Below are 22,387 nucleotides of genomic sequence, written 5' to 3'. Positions count from 1 at the left end.
CAGAATTAGGATAAGTGTTTATGGAAGTAGAAAAACTTCATGACATCAGAGTTATGTCCTCCTTCTGCTGGAGAGAGGCACTCTGAACACTCACAGCCTCATTTTCCATTTCTGGGCCAGGCAAATTGCCCCAGCCACTCTTCCCTGAGTCTGATCATGCAGTGAGGCCTCCTTGAGGCTACACATAATTCTTAAAATTGCACTTTGAAGAATTATTTTAACTCAAAAGGGTGGTGGATGATTTTTTTTCCAGTCTAAACAGCTTATGGTGAAACTTATTTCTGCTGGCCAGCTAAATGAAAAGGTCGGATCTGCCAGATATTACAGAACATGAGCACTGCACATCAGAAAAAAAATCAAGATTTACTACTGTGTGTGTCATTTATATCCCTGTTAGTCTTCTTTCTTAGTTTGCCTTTTCCAAGGCTATTAAAAACTTCTATTGAGAGGTACTTATGACACAACTCCTAATATATTACAAGAGGAATATCACTATGAGATTTCTCTGCCTCTTCAAAGTGCTGTTCTTGCAGACTACACAGGCTCCCATCCCATAAGAAAACATTTCATGCATTCAGCATCCATCACGAATGCTCCACTTACTATCCCAGTTTTATTGCCTGACTGAGCATGTATAAACAGAAACACCAGGGGAAATGCCAGGCTCCAGGGTGAAGATCCCCCCTCAGGCTCCTTGCTGGATCCGGTGCAGCAGAACCATACTGACCCAGGGCAGAGTCCAGGCACACAGCAAGGGGGGTGCTCAGCCAAACCCAGAAACCACAGTACTCATTTCATTAGGAAATGGATTTCCATTGGGAAGCAGAAAAGTCTGCAGTGTTACAAGACCATTGTGTTTCCTACTTCCCCACTTTCTCACTTTTTCATTCAAGGAATGCATTTGCTTTTGACCATAAAAAAAGAGGAAAAATACTGAGTTCAAGCATCAAAATCCTTCAATCTATAACCTCATGTATAAAGTGCTTAACAGCTAACACAAAAGAGCTCCTGAGTAACAGTAGGAAAAACACAAATGTGGCTGCAGTGCCATCTACAAAATTAAGACTCAAATTTTTGGCACTTCCCAAAAGAATTGCTTGCAAGAGAATTGCATGAGTGCTGCACTAGCATGGGGAGCAACCTTCCTACAAGTCACTGAAAATATAGCTCATTGGTGGATGAGTGGTAGATTTTGCGTCATTCAGAAAGAAATCAAAAATGAAGTTGCAGAAGCTGAGCATAATAAATATCAACACTGAATGTTTATTTTGTTCTCTTAATCTGTTAGCAAGCAGATGACACCTGCTTTCCAGAAGAAAACCATACTTGAATGGGCCTCGTATCTCTTAACTGTGATTACTTTTTAAGGTATGCTGACTTACCACTTACTGCTTTTTCAGACATATTTCTTTTCCCTTCTGACAGCCTAAGCTGAAATCTGTTGCTGCAAAACTGATGGATACTACTCCAGTCACTGTAGGAGTCATGGTCTGTCTACAGATAAGGCATTTCCACCATAAAGTCCAAATCATGATTTGGCTTTTCAGAATTCCTAAGCCACCAGAGCATTTCTCCTCCTTCTTCAGCCCAATACCTATCTCTTCAATAACTGAATTCATGTTTCCAACTTATGTAACGAGATATTGCTATTCAAACAAAGGCAGGGAAATTAAAGGCCGTATGGCATTTTAGAACAGGGGTACTGCTCAGATATTAATGAAAACGCACATGATACGCAGAGAAAGGGACACTATGGACAGGTTTAATAGTGAGAAAATCCATAACCTGCCCTAGAAGATCCTCTAACCACTGCAGGAAAGGTATAAAAATGACTAACAATTTTGTTTTCTGGTATGTCCATTTCAGCAATTCAGAGAACAAAAAATTGAGAAGCTACTTAACGGAAGTTTCAAAAGTCAAGCAAAAAAGAGGTTAGCACCAAGGGCTGCAATATAAAATTAGTTTATCTTATAATCCAGAGTACTGTATTGTTTTTCTAAAGCTTACACAGTGATGGAAAACTGAGTGCTGTGCTGCCAGAGTTTCAAGAGCATCTTTTTGGAATGGCAGTTCTTGCTTTCAGTGCTTATTCAAAACTAACTCTTGCTTCTTTTGCACCATGACTCCTCATGTTTTGCTGTCCTGGACCAATTCTTTCCTTCTTGATTTGATGTCTCTTGGATACTCAGGCTTCAAACAACTTATCTTTTAATTATCACATTAAATACAGTAGAGCAGTGCTACCTTTTTGTATTGTCCTTGCGTAGTATTTTTTAAAGCCCTATCAGAGCATTTGACCTCCCACTCTCCTACCTTGAGTCAATAAGTTCTCACTGAAGTCTATGCTGTGCCTTTTCTCTTTACATATTTTTCTCTGGTTTTTGTCTCTGAAAGTTGCTAAAGTCAAACAGAGCATCACCTCTTACTGTTGGTGCTACAGGCCAATATGCCCAGGTACATACAGCATAATTACATTCCCATGCAAACAAAAGGTTGTGTATCCCAGAGAGGGGTTTTACAGACCAGGTAGTTACCTATACTTCATTGCAGTTCTTAGATGCTGTGACAATTACTCCCAGGAAAACTAAGCATAAAGGCTCAATTTTACCCTTCAGCAGTTCAGAACCAATTGTTTTATGAACTCCACTAGGAAATGTTTGTTTATGGAGTCATTCCTCTGGACCAGAATATTTGTATTTCTCTACTAGAATTTCTCTTACACCCTGACCTATTAGGTCCACCTCTTGACAGACAAAGCATGGGCCTGGCACAATTATTTAACTGCAGCAACACAGCACAATAATTTTGAGTCGATCATTCCCTTCTGCAGAGTCTTGTCAAATATTAGTTTTTAAAACCATAATATACCCAAGCAGTCTAAGTCATGAGAAGATACACATGGGCTGTTTTAATCAGGAAACTCAGCCACATGGAGTATTTTAAGCTAAAAAAAAAAAAAAACAAAGCAAAACAAAAAACAAAGAACAAACCACTGTATAGCTGTCTTGTGATCAATTCTCCACTGCCTCAGCCTATTGCAGGGATCCATCTCTTCAGGAAAGCAATTACGGACAAGTGCAAAATAAGCACTTGCTTTGGTACTATACTGAACACAGGCAATATTCAGGCAGTTTTTGTAAATCAGCAGCCTTATGAAGGTTTGGACACTTCGATTTTTGCCTTGCTGTTTTCAAATGCAGAATACAAGGCCAGCAGTCATTACAAAATATTACCACTGCGGAGTAACGAGGACTAATACTGATAGCAAGACTTTACCTGCTTCAGGTTCTAACTATGCAATTTACTCACATCTCATGGATACAAAAGAGGTGAATCTCCCTTTTCATTCATTTTTACACCCCTAATTTTAAGACTTTCTAGATTTCTTGCTAGGAATGTGCATTTTCAAACAAAGCTTAGTCCAAGTTTTGACTCCATTTTACAACACATTGACCACCATGGCAGTTCTTGGAAATCTTAGTTCCTTGCAGCAGGTTCAGCCTACTCCAGTACTCCTGCCCAGGTGTATAAGAGCTTGCAAGACAACCTCTGCACTGAATATTGCTGTGAAGAGGTACTCTCACCCACACATGCACATGCAATAACGTGCTGCAATTGCCAACAGTCCTTTTTATCTGAAGTTTTACTCTCTCCTCATGTCACCTCCAAGGACCAGTACAATAATTGAGATATCTGAAAAGGGGAGCAAAAGATCTTTACAGATTCTCCAGCCCTACCGTAATTTACTGCCTTTACATCCCATCCTGATGCTGCTTACTTCCTTCATCACCACTGTGCTTTTTCCATTATGACAGAAAACGATGAGGCAAGAGGAAAAGACCTGCAATCACGAAGCAACCCAGTGATAGCCCAGCTAATAGCATGAAATAAAATGCATTGTGCTTCCCTGCTCCTGTGAGGGAAAATGATGAAGCACAAAACCAGCTCTCATCATTCAGCAGCCTGGCTTGAGAAGAATTTAAAAAAAAAAAAAAAAAAAAAAAAAGACACACCACATGACAGATGAAGAAAAAGATTTCGGATTGTGTCACAGAAATTGTTCTATTTTTGTATTTCATAACCAACTGGTTTTATGTTTGTCTTTGTATCCACACCTGTGAAGTTGTCAGACCTGATAAAAACAAAGGGAAACTGCAGTATTTGACAATAAATCACATTCTCAGCAAGCAGCAACAGCCATCACATTTCAGAAAGCACATGCATGTTCTGTTTTGCATGTGAATTATTCCTTCCAATACCTCAGGATCAAACTTCTCACTGCATTTCCTGTACTGCAAGAAATACACTTATGGTTGCAATGTGGAAGATAGTTGCTCTCTTCTATTCACCTATTTCCTATAAGGCTGCTCAAAACAGCAACTTATTCTGTTTAGCCTTTTTCCCAAAAGCTAACATGTTAACAATAAAATAACATCTTTGCAGTCTATTTCATGATCTGTCAGGTTTTCACCATTTTTTCCAAAACCAAAAGGAAGTCTTTATCACTTTCCACACAGAGACACGGAGACACACCAAAACAAAACAAAACAAAAGGCAAAAACAAAACAAAAAGTTTGAAAAGACCTGACTTTGTTGAGGAAATAATGACAGCAGCCCAAACCAGACTGAAAACTGAGCGAGGGCATCAGAGTCCCCAGGATGCCTACTGAGGCAGGTGAGGAGCAAAGATGCTGCTGGGGTGCAGTGGGGCTCACAGCAGCCCAACAGCACCAGGGACACAGAGGTGCTGGGCCTCCTGCAGCAAGAGGGGACACACAGCAGTGTGCTTTGAATCACACTTGATCCACATCCTGATTTTAAAAGGGAATGGCAGACCTGTCCTCCACCCCACCTGTGCCTCAGGATTCCCCCAGCTTCTGAAGGAGGGGAGGAGTTGTCAGTCTCTGCTATTCTGTCTCCAAGCACTCAATCTGAACACAAAGTGGATTGCAAAGGGAAGAGATCTAAACCTCTTTTGCCAAAGACATTACCAGACTTTCCTCTATTTCACTCCTACAATTTTATAATAAGCAAACACCATTTTTAAAGAACATTGCAAAGTATTGGGTACAAGTTGAGTAGGTATATTATCAAATAAGGGTTTTTTTCCTTCAAATTATTTCCTTCCATCTTAAATAGGCAATATTACATTCAATGCATTCAATGTGCCAGACTTTTCTTTTTTTCCTATTTGCATTATCTTCGCCTTACTATGCATACAGAGAATACATATTCCTTGCTATTTTAAAGAGGAGCTCTTTGAAAATAAGCAAAGTCTTAAGTCAATTTATGAGATATGGAGGTGTATTAGCTCCTGAAATTGTAGCTTCCCATGTTAATGTAAGTCCACATTTCTTCACAGAATTTTCATTTTTAGCAGTGCTTCATCAGAGTAAAATGATGAATGGATGCTGCATATCCCCAGGCTCACAAGCAGTTGAAAAAAGATCTGCCATTACAGGAATATACAGCAGCAAGGTTTTAATAAATACACTGTCATGCAGCTGTACAGAGCAGACATATAATAAATTAGTATTAGAGGCACACACATGTTATATAATATTCTAATAATGCATTTAATATCCTGATCTATTCAAACTCTATGTGGTGAGCTTAATTATAAAGAGACAAATCAAGAGGTGCATCAATACCTTCAGCTCAGAGGTCAGCCCCTCGTATCATGGCCTTCTGCACAGGCCTGAATTTTCCTTTTAAAAACCACTGTGCACAATAATTTGGAAGGAAATAACCTCCTTTGTCATGTTTGTATCTATCCAACAAAAAGAAGTTTGTGATTAATGCTTCAGATATTTTCCACAATAAAAGAACCTTCTGCTTCTGCTTCCTTCAGATACTTGGATTTACTCTGTCTTACTGCTGTGTTGTATTTTGAGAAAGGACATTGTACCTGCCTATCAACCCCGGTCTTAATCTTTGTAACTAACCCAGTTCCTGAGGTACTTGGGCTTCACACATACCATTAGTATTAGTACCCAACTACATAACCAACTGCTGCAAAAAAAAAGTAGCTACCCTTTTAAAAAGCTCGATATTTTCTCTTATAGGGAGAAATATAATAAAGACAAGGTACCAGAATTCATCCTGCAAGGCGATATTCTCTGTATAACTTTCTGGCAGCCACTTTATTTCCTGACAGCTGCCGAGGTACCGGATGCCACGTTGCCTCCTTGCAGAACCGGTACAGCTGATGCTACCTGGCACCGCCTTCCCGCGGCCCAGCCCGCCGGGAGCGCCCACCCAGTGCCGCTCAGGGGAGTCTCGTCCCGGGGAGTGCCAGGGCCACCAGCATCACCGAGCCAGCACCCACCCAGCCCACGGGGACCCAGACTGCCAGCCCTGGCCATCCCACAACCACTGAACACCCACAGCGCTCCCTGCCCTGGCCCGGGGGGATCACCACATGGGCGCTGCGGTCCTAAGTCCCTGGAGTCCCCTCAGTCTTCTGCCCATCTTCCTGTCTCGGTTATTTCTACCTTGAGCTGTCTCAGCACACGACCAAGACACCTCGTGCCTGTCACACCCTGTGGCCACCCCTGCACGGGGGAAGAGCCACAGCAGTGGACACGGGCAAGTAGGCACCTGGCCATGAGACAGAGAGCACAAGGACTCCGGCCAGGGCTCACCAGCCACATGTCATGTGAATGCCACCACCTGCTTGGCCACAAAATTTGCCTGAATAACAAATTTAAAAAATAAAAAAAATTAAAGCTAAAAAAATTTTTAAATAATGTTAATTTAAATATTTTTTTAAACTCATGTTGAATAGAGACAACTTCCCAGGAGCACATGATGCTCTGGAGTCCCCGTATCACCCCTTGGTCTGACTCGCAGCATTTATTCCTTGCAGCTTGCAGAATAAAAATTGGAATATCTCTAGACTCACAGGATTTAGGAACCACAGAACAAACTAATGTTTGTTTTGGAAATAAGATTACAATGTGTACAGTGATTCATAAATATTTGCATTTTTAAAATTGTTTCTGAAAAAGTCAACCCCCACAGGGATGGGGCTCTGCCCCTACAGGGGAACAAGTTGTGGAATTTTATCTGGGTTCCTTCTGAAGAAAAGTGAGTCCTGGTCACTTTTGTTCTCTAAGAAAAATTACTGTTTTTTCCTCTGCATGTCTTCTTACTCCGAGCTGTGTGGGAAAGGTGGCCATTTCCAAAAAGCAACAAGACTGGCAGGAATAAAGTAAAGGTTCCTTTCAAAACAGTGGTGATGTTTCATTCAGATTCCCACAGCTCTTTCCCTGTATCAAACATACTTAAGGTGACACTACCACAAGGAGGACCTGCACTCCAGCTCTTGTAGCACACAGAAATCCACCTACTGGGTTTCAGGGCCAAATACTGCTTACAGTGATATTCAAAGAAATGCTTGGTGATACTGGGGAAAGCAGAAGCAGCTTATTAGCCCTGACAATGCACATTTTCCTAGGTGCTTTTCCTGAAGTCCAGGTATCTGGGGGGCAAACTCCAGATGTTCCTCTGCTCCTGACTGATCTAAGGACATATGGAGGCCGGAGATCCCTCTGCAAGCTGCTGAAAGGTACATGGAGATGAACTACTGAGTCACTTCTCTCTCACACACCTTTCTCACACACCATGGAAAGAAAGAGAGGGAACCCCAAAAGCTTTTAAAAAAGAAAAAAATGCAAGTAACAAAACAACCATCAAATGGCAAGCTTCCTGCGATGTCTCCCAAATTCCAGCAAGTATACCAATTTGTGATCATACGAATAAGGCTGTTGCTTAGCAACACCTTCTCTCTCTGTCACCTTTTTTTTTTTTCCTTTTTTTTTTTTTTTTTTTTTTTTTTTGTTCAATTATACTTTAAAAATCCAGGATGTGCTGGATGTGAGCAGAGAGGGATGTTAGGAATGTTGCTTAAAGTTTTACTAATGCTGCCACAGGTTCTCTAAGAAAAAGAAAAGTTAATATGAAAAACTGTCAAATTTTTAACAAAAATAATGCCTCAAAAGCAGCTCACTAATGTATGAAGCTGATCTCTGTGCAATTGCATTTCCAATCTTCTTCTCAAACTTAAATGAAAGACAAGAGGTTTTTGTTAATATGATGTTACTAATTCTTACATACAAGCAATCCTGTGGTCCTGGGGGCTACAGTGCAAGCTTGCTTGCTTCCTTCCTTCCCACACATATTTCTGCTCATGTGTGAGAAGATTTCAAGACCCTTTTTACTTACTGAGTTATTGTAAATATGTGAAATAAAAAATCCTTATGAGAGATGACCTGAACCGCACAGTACTAATGTTTCGACAGATTTAGAAAAGAAAAGAGTCGGGGCATTTATAAACTTCCTTGCAGAGACTGCACATAGGATTGTGAAGCAGTTTCTGTAAAGCCACTCATTAATTTAAAAGGGTGGCTGATCCCTGAAGGAAAGACCCACTTCAACAGGGAGGTTCTGATGCCACACCGGGATTTCATTAGTGCACCAGCTAGAAAAGATGCTAAAACAAAATGTTAAATAGCTACCTAATTATGCATGCACTACAAAATGGAGCGCCTCCAATGTAATTAGAAATGTCCACACGTGGCAGTCAGAAATGTAAGCTGAGCACAGAGGGTTCCTGCTCTCCAGCTACAACAACTGAATGATCACGGAGAGTTCCTAGGCTACAACAGGGCAAAAAGGGATGGCATTTCCTAAGTGTGCAACCTGTGACTAAATTTAAATTAATAGAATTTAGGAGACTGAATGATTGCCAAGCCAGGACATTCTTGGTTCATCCTTGTCTGCCAGAGACCCATATTAAGAAAGGCTGAAATTTTACAATAGCAGAGATAAAACTGGATTGTTTTTAACAGCGCTGAACCTCTGTAAAGACAAATATAGTTCTGTATATTACCAGTGAAAATGGTAGGAGCTATGAGAGAGGGTGAATGTAGTGAGAAGTCAGGAACTAAGATGTTTCCCCTTCCCTTCACCAATTAAAATTTTCTTTTATTTTTCATGTCATTGTTCTACCTGTAAAACCAAAGGATTCAGTGTAAATGCTTCGTTATTTTTTTAGAACTCCTTGTTAGACCTTTTTAAGCCTTGGCACAAAGAGATGTCATTTTGAAATTATTTTTCTTCTAATGAAAGCACCATCTTTGCTAGGAGATGTAGGAAACTTTCTTTGTTGAGAATATAATTATGCAGAATGGCACAAATTTTGCTGTCATTTGTAATCCTAAAACTCCTGTGGAGCTATTGAATCTACATGGGCATTTCAGAAAAGAATCTATTTTAACTCTTATGCACTCTTCACTTTCTGTACAGCAAGAGCTGTCACTTCCCACTCAATTCTTCTGCTAAGGCATCACTTCTCTGCTGCAATCTGAATGGAGCCCCATTCTATCCCAGCCATGCAATGCTCACTACCAGAGCCAGAGGCACACCAAGCAAGGCTCCTCAGTCTACTTGTTTGACTTCCCACACTTTTCCTCCATTTTTATGTTAAAATTGGTACACAGAGGAAGAGCCTCCCATGTCTCTCATTCTTGGCTGGGTGTTGTGGCTGCTGCTGCTGCTATACATGTGCCTTTTTTCCTTTTTTTTCCATTTCGTAGTAAAACAAGAAACACTCCTCATTGTTAAGATTCTCTACAGTTCACACCATTGACACCAAAGCCACAGCAGCCACAATTCTCCTCCAATGGATCAACATTCTGTGCTTCATGAAAACATTTGTATTCTTCCTTTTGTCATATCTATTGAAAATTTCTTCCACTACCCCCAGCATCTATCTGAAAATGCCCATATATGGGAGAGCCAGAGTCCTTCTCTCTTCTTAGGGTTATTTAAAGCTTTACATGTTTCGAGAGGCATTCCATTTCAACCAGCAACAATTTTATATATGTTTGTATAACTCCTTATTTGCCACAGATCTCTTCTCTTTATCCTATAGTGGACTAGAAGTATGTGGATTAGAAGTATCCCCAAGGGAGGTCTGTATTTTAACTCTCTGCTCTTCACCTAAAGATGCAATAGCTTGATAACACCTCAAACCAAAGTCCTGCTCAAAAAAGGCATTAGATCTTGTTACCAGGTACCCCTTGCAGAACAAAAGCAGCCAACATCACCTTTGCCATAGTAACATACATTTTGGAGCAGCCTAAGCTACTTCAACTGCATCGTTTCAGTGTAGTTCAGATGCAGTAGTTCATACATGGTTCAGATGTATGATCTTGGAGAAATCACTGTTGTTCCCCTGCTCTCCCCTCACCTTCCCCTCGAACCAGCAAAGTCTGATTCATTAATATCTCCAGTTAAAAGACAAATAAATTTGAGGCAAATAAACACACTTTCCCAAATGAAGAAGAGATGGTGATCTGGAAGAACAGTGCCTTCTGGCTAAAAGATCCCCAAGATAATCATGGGATTTGTTGCATTTACTGTGTGATTTTTGCTTTTCTTTTTTTTTTTTTTTTTTTTTTTTACAAGCTGTTTGTTCACCTTGGATTTGGGGGGTTCTAACACAGGACTGATTTTTGAATGCTTTAGGGGAGAGACTGTGTTGGTCAAGAAGGGCAGCACAGAAGCAAGGCAGGGATGGAGCTGCAGGCCAGGCTGCCCACACAGCAGCAGAGGGGCTGAGGGGGGTTTGCCTCGCACGAAGCCCCAGCCCTTCCAGGAAGGTATCCTACATACATAGCATGTGGTGGTTGTCATGGCAACCACCTTGATTTTCCCAGGCAGAGCACACAGATGTGTGCAACCCACCAACACGCTTATTGTAAATTCTTGTTTTCTCAAGGGTTCAGTAACTTACGAAACCTCCTTTCGAGAAGTTGCCTGAACAGTTATTAAATAAACATTTTTTAGGGGTATTGCAATTACACCGGTGCCAAAGAGGCAAATGGCTGCCCAAAGAGAAGAGGGGAGTGAAGGGGTGTGCTGGGGGGCACAGGTGCCCCACCCTGCAGACCTCCTGCATGGCCACAGCAGCAGAGGGAAGCAGTTAAAGGAGGGGTGTCCTACACAGAAAATTGTATGCTGGAAATACAGTTTCAACTTAAAGACTTGCAAAGATTGTGAGTTGTCTGATTTGTTATAGCAGATTTCACTGGAGTTACTACTTTAAGTCCTTAAAACCCATAAGGTTTTTTTATTAGTATGTCATTTTAAAAAACACCTACAAGATTAAAAGTGACCCTAGGTTGAAGCTGAGAACTGAGAATAGAGCATGACCAAGGTGGGTTTATTTTGCTATGATTATTAATTATAATAAATGCTATTTTCAAAGTTAGGTATTAAAAATAAACAGTTAATTCAGATGTATGCTATATACCCTTTCAGCAGTTAAAAAAAAAAAATTAGAAATCCTTTGTGTGTAGAATTTAGTTATCTAAATAAAATGTAAAGAAAGTAATCATTGCATTCGCAGTCAATTACCTCTTTGCCTTAGTAAACTATACAGAAATAAACACACAATTACTAAACTAGAAATCTTCTGCTCTGTTGCAGCTGAGGGGTGAACATTGGGTACTAAAAAGACGACAGATTCAAAGGGCAAAACACACTCAAATTTCTCTGGGAAAGGTTTGCTGTGTGAGCAGAGTATTTGCAACTCTCCATGTGCATGCAGTCTTTAGCATATTTTTTTTTCTTTTTTTAGAAAAGAAAGAAGGGGGAGAGATGCTTCTGGTTTACAGGCTACAAGACAGGATTTGCAACATGCCATATTTTGTGTGGTCTAGCAAGCTACTACTGGTTCAGGGAGCATACAATTTGCAACTGTTTTCCTGGATAATAACACCACATGCAAGTGTTTTATAGCCAAGTCATATAGGAGGTTTATAATCTGAACATATAAATACTCAAATAACCTTGTGCTGAAGCAGGTGAGAAAAGCTAGAGTAAAAACAAATTACAAGATTCATGTATGCAGAGGGAGAAAAAAAAGAAAAAAAAAGGAGACTGAGGAAAGGTGCTGCTGTTATTTTCTAATGCAGTGAGGTCACTTGTGAGGAGCTTTACATGCCTGGAAGATAATGTTAAATTATAACCATACTTTACCCATTCAAATCATTAACAAGATGCTTTAAGCTGTCTCCTACTGAGGACTTGATCTGAAGGCAGGAATACACAGGAAAGAAGAAGGTGCTTCACTGCTTGCTATATTCTGCAAGTATTACTTAAATTACATTCAAGTCATCAGATAATTATGAACTTTCTTTTCCTTTATATTTATATGGAATATTTATTGAATTGCACAGTGTGCTTTTACAATAAAGTGCTTTTTACGTTGGTTTCTTTGTTCATCCAAAATAAAACTGACAGTTATCCTTTTATAAGCTATTCCAAGAACATTTTCTCGTCTTTGAAACTGATTGATGCACTACTTTAAATGTTCCTGCAAATATCGTTTCAATTCAAGTTTCTGCATAATGTAATAAGAAGATAAAAGAATTCTATACTTCAACAAGAGACATTACAAAGCAACTAGAGACATTATCAAGGGCATTAACAAGCTCCTAATAGCAATAAAACCTTTTAACTCTCTGATGTAGAACATGCTCCCACCAAACCACCACATATTATGGTAATTGGCTCCAATTTCTGAATCTTTCATTGTAAAGTTACAAAGAGTTAGGTAGAACTGAAAAATGAACCTGGAATCCACTGTTTAGTTGCTTATCCATTTTTTATTATTGTTGTTATGGTGTTTTCTTTATAATACACATTATCAGCATGAGTCCCAGCTGCAGCAGCAGCATATTTTGTATTCCACTCTGAGGATGCTGATTCTCATGTTATTCTTGTTTCTCAATATTTAAACATACACGGGTTTAGTCCTTCTGACAGCTTCTCATTTAAATGTAGTATTACAATGTGTAAATTAGTCATATTTCAGCCACTTCATGTCTTCAGTCACTGGTACACTGGGAGTTTAGAAAATTAAATATAACTTCAAGACTCTGATTTACCCTAGGAAATTAGTGGGGTCTGTTGCTTTCTTTTATTTTTTGGGGTTCCTCTCTCATAAACATAAAACTCAACCTTCATGCAGAGTACCTTGAAAATAAATACAGAACTCAGTAAACCAGAAAAACTAGTAACACATAAAATGAGTAAACTAGAACCTCTAGCAGAAAACATGGAAAAGTGGTATGAGGCTCTCTGGTGATTAACCTGCAGTATAAAACAAGATGTCCTCCTGGCACAGCTATCATACCACACCATTCCTCACAGGCTGGCAACCTGTTTACTTGGGAAGGGCAACACTGCTGGTATCTAGAATCTTGCTCAAAAAACCAAAAAAAACAAACAAAAAAGAAGTTGTCATTTCCTGTGTCTGGAAAAATCCTGGCTTAACATATAAGACATAAAGAAACAAAGTACAAAAGAAATGGCAAAGGACAAAAAAAAAAAACAAAAACAACAAAAAAAATCCCTATGATGTTTCCAACCCATAAATCCTGTCAGGCTCAATCTGCATTAAAATGAGAGGCTTCAGGGGCATTTGTACAGTGTGAACAAAAGAAACACAAACTAGAAACACCAAACAGGATCACTGGAATACACATCTCTTGCTCAGAAGAGGGAGAAACTACTTCATTTCTGTTCTTGCTGCTGGCATGAAAGAGGATCACTTGGACTTCACCAAGACCATAAAAGCACAGCATGCCATTTCTATCTGCTCTGGAAAAGTAGTTCCCTATTTCCTGTAATGTTTAATGGCACAATCCTTTCATTACAATGTAAATTAAAGTAATCCTTTATTATTGCCATTATCAAAGGATGCTTTAATTAGACTCACTTAAAGGTTTGTTAAGGTTTTTGACAACAGAGCACACAATTATTACACAGTTACAAACATTTTCAGCACAGTTACCACCAAACCTCCTGAACACCAGTCAGAATTAAAATAAAACCAGGATAAACAAGCTCATTTTTCCCAAAACTCTGTGAGTGTGCTCTTCCCAGTGCAACTATAGCAAAAGTTTTGGGGTTAAAAAGCAAACAAACAAAACAAATTAAAAAAACAAACCAACTAACAACTTGAGAAGCAGCAGAAACAGAATAAACCTGCAATTACATCAATTATGTAGGCGAAAAAATTTATCAAAACATTGTAACTTTCACAAAACATGAAATGGGAGTTTTTGCTTGGCAACAGATTTTTTTTCTTTACAAATTCCACAGAAACCCAAATAGCCTTGCTTTTTTCTTCTTCCAATCTACTGTGTCTCTGATGTTATCTCATGAGCTACATGTGGGGTATCAGTCCTGTGAAAAAAAAAATGGCATCACTCAATGCCATACTATTTTACACATTTCTGCAGTGAATCAGCCTGCAGCTGGTGCTGGTCTCTGTCATGGATGAACTTGCTGAATGGTGGCATTGCTAAAGGCATTTTTATGGCATTTTAGAAGAATTTCATTGTTAAAGTAGTACATTTTCAAGGCATTAATTTTACAGGAAATAAGCAGAAAGAAGCCAACAATCCTAGAACATGGGAAGAGGATTAATCAGGTACCACAACGCTGTCTTTAATATATAGTCAAGATTAAAATCTTACTGATAGTGCCTTAAGAAAGAGAGACACGTTAGTTATCCCCTGTAAACACCTTGTCGCTAGATTATCGCTAAGGCTGAATGACAGCCAAGCCTTTCCAGCCAACAAGAGGGTTTGGACAGAAAGTTTCAAGCGCCGTATTTGTGTCCTAGAGGGGGAAGAAAAAAAAAAAAAAAAAAAAAAAGAAAGAAAAAAAAAAAAGCCGAGCTGTACGGGGAATTCACTAAACCCCGCATTCGCTTCCTGGGGAGAACTGGGGGCGGCAGGGGAAGGGCCCGGAGAGCCGCTGGGGGCAGGGGGAGTGGGATGCGGGATGCAGGGCTGAGGGGACAGAGGGATTCGGGAGCGGGCTCCCGGCCGTCGCGGTGCACGAGCAGCCCCTAGTGGAGCCCAGGGAGATGGTGCTTCCATCCCTCCTCCCGGCAAAGGGGCAGTCCTCCCTCCTCCCCCGCCGCCGAACCCCAGACGGGATCGGCCTCTCCTTGTCGGTACAGGCACCGCCGCGGCCCGCACCGCGGCTCCGGGATGCTCCGCTCTGCCTGCGGGCCACGCCGCCCCCCTGGAAGGAAGGCCAGACCCGACCGGCTGCTCTTCCTACTCTTACCCGATTTTTCTACTAGCATTCAGTAAGGAAAGAAAACAAAACCAAACAAAAACAACAACAAAACACCCACATATAATCGGGGAATGAAAACAAATGTCGGTTCGTCCCATTAAAATGTCGTTATCTGTAAAAAGAAAATTTAACATACATGCTGCTGTAGATGAAGTGGGAAGCCCATTAAAAACTTCCTCAAATTCCCCTGGCTGTCTTTAAAAGGGCATCCATGATCCTTGGGGTCTAATATGGACCTCAATTTTATGCAACAAACCTCTTGTTTAGGGAAGACACCAGTAGGAGCCCCCAAGTGCCGAGCTCCACAGTGTGTTAAACACCCACAGAGTGGTGAGAGCTGCCCCCCAGGGAAGCTGCGGGGCCCCCCCGGGGCTGCCCCACTCTGCACCACAGCTGCAGGAAAGCTGCAGCTGCTCCATGGCCTGTGCACACACCTACTCCTAACTGAGACTGTCGGGCTTTGCAAGCATCAACTGTTCTTCCAGTACACAGAGAAATGAAAGTGGTAAGATCAGACACTTTCTGGTTACAAAAATCAGTTTGATTATGATTTAGAGAGATCAGTGAAATCAAATAAACCACTGAAAGGGGAATAAAAAGCGCCTTTGTAACTTTCTACAAAATGTCATCTTATTTGAACAAGAAAGAGGGGAATGAATGTGAAGAAAGCAAACAGTGTGTATAAACTCAGCCCTAACTAATAATTAATAATCACCTGACATCAAAGGCACCAGGAGAGCCCTGGTGGACTGAGTCCTCACAGGCACTCAGCCAATGCACAACCCTCAGACAGGGTCATCAGGCTCCTGCACGCAGGGTCTCTACATGCTCGCTGCTACTTCCTTGTAATACCTAAAACACAGAGGTGTGGACTGAGCATGAAGTATGGGAGCTGCCACACAAAGCCAGGTGGCTGTGCAAGCAAAGCAGGTCACTGGAGACTGGGCCACCTCACAGCGACATCTTGGACCAACCCACCTCTCAATAAACTCCTCACGAGGAGCAACAAAACCACTAAACATAATCTCCTCCCTTAATCCTGCCTTTATTTTACAGATAGAGCTGGATGCTGTTCATAAACCCCAAGACACATCACTGAGCTAGGACAGCATGAGAAGCTCGTACGCTGCCACCAAGGCACAGGAACTGACTGCAGGAGCTGCTGTACCAGCTGAGAATGTGAGGCAAAGCACATCTGCCTGAATCACCAGCTCTAGCACGATGTGTGACTCATTCTTGCACCTGGGAAAGGAACTGGTTTTACTCATTCATAGAGCTCAGGTGGCACTAAGCAGCTGAATTTTATGACTATCTACCCAGCTTTATTTTTGTCTTGCTACACAAAAACTGTGGCCCTGTATTTTACAAAGTACTCTTGAAAGTCTACTATTTAAGTGTAGCTGCATAATATTTTAGATGCACTCCATTTTAGACCAAAAATTTTTTTCAAAAATAAGTAGCCAAAATCAATCTCTTTAGAAAAATTATAAAAATAAAACCCCCAAATAAAAAAATGGAAAGAAAATCACCTTTAAAATCCCCATCTGAAGTTACAAATCTCTCCAGTCATTCCAGCACAAGGAGAAGTGAGCAGGACCAAACCCTCCTGAGTAAAGGCAGCTTAGTCCACAGTGTTCTTTTCAGGAAATAGCCAACCAGAACAAATACAAATGTTTCAGTATGATCTAAAAAGACTGCACTGTGCAACCATATCCTAGCATAGGGAGTCCACAGAAATTTTGACCCCTAAATATTTAAAAGCCCCAGGATTAGGGTGTCCACCACTGAACTTTTTAGCAATCTATTTCAATCAACTTTTCCTCTCCTCCATCCCCACCCCACCACCACCCAACACTACCTCCCCTGTATTTCACAGGCCTCTCAGAGAACTGAGGTGGGAAAGGACTATGGGAATCCATCTTGTCCAGCCTTTGCTCAGGACAGTCAGCCATAAGATCAGACTCAGGGCTTTGCAGAGGTTGCTCTTGAAAACCTCCGTGGATGGAGACTGCAAAACTTCCCTAAGCTCCTGCTGCACTGAAATACTCTCATGGGGAAAGTCCCTCCTTGTATCAGCCTGAGTCTCTCTTTTAGAACAGGTTTACCCCCACTGCCTCTCACCCCTCTGCCATGCACCAGCATGAAAGGTCTGGCTCCATCTTTTCCATAACCTCCTTGCAGGCATTGGCAGACTGCTGGTAGTTTCCCCTGATTCCACACCCTACCCAGGTTGAGGAAGCCTCCTTCCCTCAGTGACCTTCATTACTTCTGAAGCAGGCTGTTTGTCAGACCCCAGGCACTTCTTCACAGGGATGTCCAACAGGCCATCTCCCACAATAGACCCCTGGTATTCCAGTTGTGATATGTGGAGTGAGACCTATCACTCAACTAGGACAGTATCCATCTACCCATCCAAGCCTTCACATCCTAGTCTGGATACTTGTTAGCCTTCCTCTTTTTACAAGTTTTTAATCTCATAGTGGTGTAACACTGTATGCATGAATGCATCTGCCCAATAGGCAGAAAAAGTAACCAGTCATTGATATTACGGAAAAGATCATTTCTTACAGGAAAGAGTGGAGAAGTAGGAAAACCACAAGATTGTCCTACATTTGACTTCAGAAACAAGTCTGTTTAAGCAGTTTGCAACATTGCCTTATGTAGCAAGACGAACCTCTTTTAGGGCACGGCACTCCAAGGTCCAACCAGGTGTTCCAGGAGAAACTCACCAATAGTGCTCCAAGTCTGATGCTCTCAGGGCTGACCAGCCTGAATCGGTGCTACTGCTCCAAAAGTGGCCTCCCCTCTGGCTTCCCCAGGTGTGAGCTTTATTGGCCCCCTAATCCTGCTCATGAGCAGTAGGGGCCCGCCCTAATCAGGCACAGGTGGGCTTAACACAGGGTCATGCCCACTACCTGGCAATTAGTGCCACCTGGTTGCCTGATTTCACTACAGCCTTATACTGTAAGTGCCTGAGCAATTTAAGGAGTCATTACATAGTATAACAGATGTTTAAATACTTTACAGATCTTACTAGCAAGTAAAAGCCACACCATATTGCTATCAGCTGCTTCAGTGCAGCCAGGAGAATAGGTGACTCCTCATTTTTATTTTACAGCATCATTGTTTCATTTATCACACATACCCCCCCTCTCCCAAGTGCCCATTGCCTTGGCCTTTCCGTCTCACTGCATCAAGGCCTTCATCTCTACATTGTCCCTATTTGAGCTTCCCCTCTCCCCCTGCCTCTTTGTACTTGGGAAGAACACAAGGAGACAAAGCCAGAGAAGCCAGAACAGATTTTTTTTTTTTTTTTTTTGTAGTCAGAGAGACCCTGGCGAGCCTCTACTGACTCCCACCTGTCTCCTGCTGGGTCTCTGCTGCAGGTGGCCTCCAACGCTTCATGAGGAACATTTTCCATTACATTTTTCATTTCCAACTCTCAACTGAAATCATACAATTTCAGGTTAAAACAGCAGGATTTTTGTTCAGCTTATCTAGTTCAATATGATCTTTCTGTCAGCTGCTGGAAAAAGATTAGTAGACATTAAAGCCAAAAGCCAAAATCCAGCTGTGATTCATCTCCAACCTTACCAAAGAAACTTAACCTCATCCCAAATACCTGTGTTTTTCTAAGTGAAACTAAGGGCTTGTAGACAGGAAGGCATTCATAACCTTAACACTCACCACAACATACTTCCAACTATCATAACCATATTTTCCTTGGCTGTGCATGTGTTTTAGTGATTAACATAGCACAACAGCCAAAACAGAAAATACCATGTAGTTTCAGCTACTGAAGCTGTATTTAGTGGCTGCTCACACACTGCAGCACTGTCAGTGCTGCTGTAGCTACAGGCATGTAAAAACATAGAGTAAGAAAAGTCACATTGTCTTAAGCCACCAGTGCACCCAGGAAAGGGCCCTAACCACGGCCAACAGTGAGAGGAGGAAAACACATACACTACAGATATATTCCCTCTGGCCATCTCTGGCTTTCAAGATAATGTCTCCATATTTAATAGGAATAAAAAGAAGAAAAATACCTCACCGGTGTTTCTTATTGCATTCCTAAAAGAAAAGAGAAAGGTTCTGACAGAAGGAGTTCTTCCCCAAATTGATGGTTTCCAGTGTTCCTGCCAGCACAGCTCTTCCAGGGAATCCAGAGCAAGCTCTTGTCCTAAACATAACACATAATAGCTCTGCAATGATACATGATTTGTATGTATTATGATGGATTAGAACAGATATAAATGTTATTTCTGCTACTTTAAAACTACTCCTACATTTAGTAGACCTTATATATCACTTCACAGAAGGATACCTACCTGTTGGTTAGTCACCACATCTGTACCCTGAACTATTTTCTTTGACATTTTCCATCTGCCTTATATCAGACCAGTGGCTCCTGAACTGAAGTGCAAAACCTCTCTACAACTGATTCAAAGAAAATGTGCACAACTCTGCATTGTTTTTGTGATGTTCAGTACATTTCAGTGAGGAAGACACTTTATTCCTCCCACCAGCCCCCCCCTTGCAACTTCATAATTGCCTGTGGAAAGGCAAAAAGTCTTGGGAATCACAGTCTGCTTTCTGTTCTAAAGAATAATGGCTTTATAAGAGAGTTTTCCACCAAGAAAAGTAATCTGGCCATAAAACCAATAGGATAACAGTGAACTTCACACAAGTATGTCTCTGCAGCAAAGTACCCAGAATTTTGCAAATCCCAAACACTAGCTGGTTTGAGCTTCTAATTTACACTGACACTACATTAACAATGACCTGCCTACATCTGACATTAGGCCTAATTTAATGCTTGTTAATCAACAATGAGGGGAAGTGTAAGCCCTGCAATCCTTATCTAATGCTTTCCCTCTCCTCTGCTGAAAGCTTTAGAGGATTCTCCTTGCCCTGTCTCTCGTCTTTGGTAAACACCAATTGCTGGAGTAAATCTGATGAGCAGCTTGACTTCTGACCTCTTTGTTCTTATCTGTGTCATATATAAATGTGTTGCTGGCAATTTTCTGGTAAATTTGTTGGGTATTTTTTTGTAACCCATTAAACAAAAACGCATAACAGAATAGAATGTCAGGGAATTTCAGAGTATTAAAAACATAGGATTAGGAAGCTTGCCAGCGGTATCTATCACTGACAGCTGACTTTAATAAAGTTCATCAGCATTAATTGCCTCATTGTTGAATGACTTTTGCATGTAATTATCACCAGTCTAAACACAGATTGCCTCAGGTACAGTATCTAATGTGATCATGTGTTTTGAGTTCTACTAAAACAGCTGAGATCTAGCAGAGATTATTCTTCCCAACAGTAAGGAAGCAAAAAGAGCAACAGAAACAAGAGAAATATTTTGCTCAGCCTAAACAGTGTTAATTTCTCTATCTCATGCCAAGGTTTCCAGCAATGCTTTGGTGCCATGGATGCTGAAGCAAGACTTAGAGATGCCAGTTCTATCCCAATGTCATTTATCTCAAGGACAAGTGAAAATTCCTGTGCCCCACTAGAAAGAAAACGCCTGAGGCATGATTGCTAAAATGGGCTTTAAACGTCATGCTGTATTTTAATAGACAGAAAGATGGATACATCAATGTCTGAAATAATAATTCTTAAATTATGTTTATCAGAACAAGGCAAGCCTGGAATTGTAATTTGAAGAAGTCTGCAAGCTAATATACAAGGAGAGAGGACACAGAGATCCTTCTTTGGACTTCTATGCTGTTTTAAGATGTTTCCAAGATCCAAAGGCTCAGCATCAAAGACAAAATTTCATACTTTTTTTTACAAAACCTAAAATCTTCACACCATACTACTATCCTATTCCCAAACCCTACTTTCTCAGCAAAAAATAAATAATTGAATTACTATTCCCTTTCCTCAGTATACCATCTCTTTTGAGACTGTATGGAATACAGTCTATTCTTCAGCATCATTACATGCAATAAATACATGAAGAGGGTTTTTTTTTAAATAAAACTAAATTTTGCAGTTTTTCTTGTAGATTAATATTTTAAGTCTTCAAAAGGATCATCTGAAAAGCCCCAATATTACCTTAGGAATGAGTTGTTTGCTGTAGCAAATTTTGTCATATTCTCATGTGCATGCCTCCCTATCACCTATCAATTACGAGGGTTCTGGAGTGACCTGTTAGAGAAATTCCTATTCAAGATTATGTTTCAGTCACAGATTTAACAGCAGAGGACTTCAAAACTATGTTACATAGTATTTTAAAATACAGCATGAAAAGCTATATTGAATGACTTTCAGTAGTGAAAAAGGATTTGACTATGGAACACAGGCAGCTTCAGGAACTGTACAATATTTCTAAATGCTACTAAGCTGTTCTTTATTCGATGCTGTGTGTTGTCAAGGGCTTTTTCAGTCCTCTTGTAAGAAAAGTAGCTGCAGAAAGAAATGCTTGAATAAAAACAAGACTTGTCACATATTACCTTCCCTTACCCCTCCTCATGTTGCATTTTCTCTCAAGTTTATTAGCATTAATAACTGGAAGCAGGGATGTAGCCTTTTTAGGGTATTAGACCAAACCTGTAAATTAATGCACTGGTTCATCACAATTCATTAATCAATGAATTGTGAATCAATGTGCTGGATTTAACAGACAGCAGATTATTAAAGACACCAAATTACACAGACGAAAAAACCCAGCTCCCAGAGGGTCAGATGTAATGTGAATGGTTTTGCATAAAACCATAAACCTGCTATTAAATTAAAAACAGGCAAAAATTATGTCTTCTGCTTATCTAAAGTAATTTTTTTAAAGGCATGTTACACTAATTTACTTCCTAACTGGTCCTGGTTACACAGCAAAGGGCTAAAGGTTAACAGCAATGGCTCCTCTGATGCTTGGTTAAGCAACTTACACTAACATATCCTGACTGAGGTGAAGATATTAATGAAATTACTACTGTAATTCATTACTAATGGAAAATTGTCAATGCCATCAGCCAGCAGTTCACACAAATTTCCTGCAGACATGAAGACCTAGTACAGTGACTCATGCTCTTAGACTTGCTACTCTTATTTCAAGTCCTAGCACCATTCATCAGAGCTGAACTCTATGCCACCCTATCCAGCAAAGTTTAGCAACCCTTGATCTCAATAGCTGAGGTCTTTCTACTTCTGTGACACGGGTTTATGAAGGAAGACAAAAATAACATGTAATTTTCAGCATTCATCTGAGGAGTGC

The sequence above is a fragment of the Heliangelus exortis genome, chromosome 8, assembly GCF_036169615.1.
Source record: "Heliangelus exortis chromosome 8, bHelExo1.hap1, whole genome shotgun sequence".
Lineage (NCBI taxonomy): Eukaryota > Metazoa > Chordata > Aves > Apodiformes > Trochilidae > Heliangelus > Heliangelus exortis.
This window is presented reverse-complemented; position numbering follows the sequence as displayed.